Source organism: Dama dama, chromosome 15 (assembly GCF_033118175.1).
Source record: "Dama dama isolate Ldn47 chromosome 15, ASM3311817v1, whole genome shotgun sequence".
Classification (NCBI taxonomy): domain Eukaryota; kingdom Metazoa; phylum Chordata; class Mammalia; order Artiodactyla; family Cervidae; genus Dama; species Dama dama.
This window is the reverse complement of record NC_083695.1, coordinates 70,417,658-70,420,230: the sequence shown is the minus strand read 5'-3', so window position 1 is coordinate 70,420,230 and position 2,573 is coordinate 70,417,658.

The window sequence follows — 2,573 nt, the reverse complement described above, 5'->3', positions numbered from 1 at the left end:
TTTACTCAGCTTATCAGCTTTGAAAATACTGCAATTCTTGATTGTATTTTTAAAAATTTAAAGGTTTTCAATATTTCATATTTTTTACATAAAGTAAAATTTTATTAATGTTATTCATATTTTTATATAACACTAATTTAAAATTATTGAAATGCACAGTACAAGCAATTCTTTTGTCAGAGAGCTTTTACAATGTCAATCAAGGTTGGAAACTATGGCTTTTAACGTAATTATGTGGAGGCTTTTGCAGTTTTAGGCCTTTTAAGGAGAGCGCCTTGAATATCTAGGTCTGCCTCTTTCAGTTTCTTCAACCATCCTCTTTCAGTGTTATAGTCCAGTTCTCATCCTACTCCCTTGAGACTCTACACTCCTTATAGGAGGAGACATTTTCTTCCTTCCTTCCATGTCTTCTTGGATCTTGCAAACTTCCATATCTCAGGCTTGATCAGACTTTGGGGACTTCAAAGAGAGGTGAGGCCGAGTTCAGGAGCCATGGATGCAGACTGAAACAGGACGGAACGGGGCAAGGCACAACCTCTAAAGGAATGACACAGCCCTTGAAGATATAACGAAAGTGGTTAGAACCAACCAGGTCCAAGAGAGTAGATTAGACTTCCAGTAAGCCTTGAACCTCATCACACACTCATTGCAATACATTAGCATGCTAAATGACACACCCACATATACTATGTCTGTTTCGAGGTTGACCGTAACTGGGTGGTGGCCCAATTCCTGGAAATCTCTACCCCTTCTCCAAAATATTGATAGTTGGAATAATCCTCCTATTCATTAGCCTATGAAGTTACTCAGTCCATAAAAACAACCACCCCATATTTTGCCTTCTGAGATGGCCCACAGTCTCATTATAGAGTGTGCTGCTGCTGCTGCTGCTAAGTCGCTTCAGTCATGTCTGACTCTGTGCGACCCCATAGATGGCAGCCCACCAGGCTCCCCCGTCCCTGGGATTCTCCAGGCAAGAACCATGGAGTGGGTTGCCATTTCCTTCTCCAGTGCCTGAAAGTGAAAAGTGAAAGTGAAGTCACTCAGTCGTGTCTAACTCTTAGCGACCCCATGGACTGCAGCCCACCAGGCTCCTCCATCCATGGGATTTTCCAGGCAAGAGTACTGGAGTGGGTTGCCATTGCCTTCTCCAGTAATAGAGTGTGTTTCTCTCTAAATAAATTCACCTCTTATCTATCACTTTGTCTTTCACTTACTTCTTTCTGCATTGAGACAAAGAGCCTGAGCTTCAGGGCTTCCTTTGTGGCTCAGTGGTAAAGAATTCACTTGCCAATGCAGGATACACAGATTCAATCCCTGGTCCAGGAAGATCCCACACACCATGGAGCAACCAAGCCTGTGCACCACAATTACTGAGCCCATGTGCCACAACTATTGAAACCCTCACCCTAGAGCCCATGCTCTGCAACAAGAGAAGCTACTGCAATGAGAAGCCTGCATCCCTTAACTAAAGAGTAGACCTGCCAGCCACACCTAGAGAAAAGTCAGTGTAGCAACAAAAACCCAGCACAGCCAAAAATAAATGAATACATTTTTTAAAAAAGAAGAAACTGAGCTTCACTAAATCCTGAGACCAGATGTGTGATCTCAGTTAAAACACCACGGATTCAAGTCTCAATCTGAGTTTTGGCAGCATTTGAAGTTCTAACATAGGGGTTTGAGTTCCAATCTAAGTTTTTTGGTTTCAGCATCAAATCCAGCTCAGTTTTACCCAAATGAGCATAGGAACTTGATATCTTCACCAGTTCCCTGAGAAGTATGTACACCACTCCCAAGACAGCATTAATTTTACTCGGTGACAACACATTCTCTCACAGATGTCATTTCCCATAGCATTATTTCGTTAAGGGACATTTGACTCCTCTCTGAATCTGGCTTCCAAACTTCACGACATTAGTTGCCAATATCTTACCAAGAATAAAGTACACCAGCTCCAAATCTCTCTTCTAATAAGATTGGGGGGTTGGGATGCATTGGTAGGTTTCAGTTCCTGCTTCAGCAGGCCCTCAATAAATATTTGCTGAATTAAGTAGAATGGACATTCCTTTATGTGATGGGAAATCACAAATGGCCTTTGGATTATGATTAAATTTCCACCGTGTGGCAATACAAGCATTAATTCCTCCAAATAAACTTACATATTTCCAAGTAGAAATTTCATACTTCCTAATAGAAATATTCTTGCATAGAACAACATCACTGGTACTCAAGTTGAAATTATTATTATTCATAATGCAACATCGTTATAGCAGCTATTTCAGGGCTCCGCGCATCAATGCAAACAGAATATTGTTGTCTACAAGGAACCAATTACGTCGTTTTTAGTAAGCAGTGTGGAGTGCATCAGTCTTTCGAAGTAGAAAATGGGTGAGGTTATTCTAAGTTGTGACCTGCAAGCCCCGCCCCATATACCTGAGTGGCTCCGCCTACGGCCCGGCTTAGGTGAGGGGCGGTGAACCACATTTCCCAGCGGGCCCTGCAGGCCTCTAGCGCCTGCGCGTTGGCAGCTCAGGCAGGCGGACGGAACTCCCGCGCTATCCAGCCACCTGGTC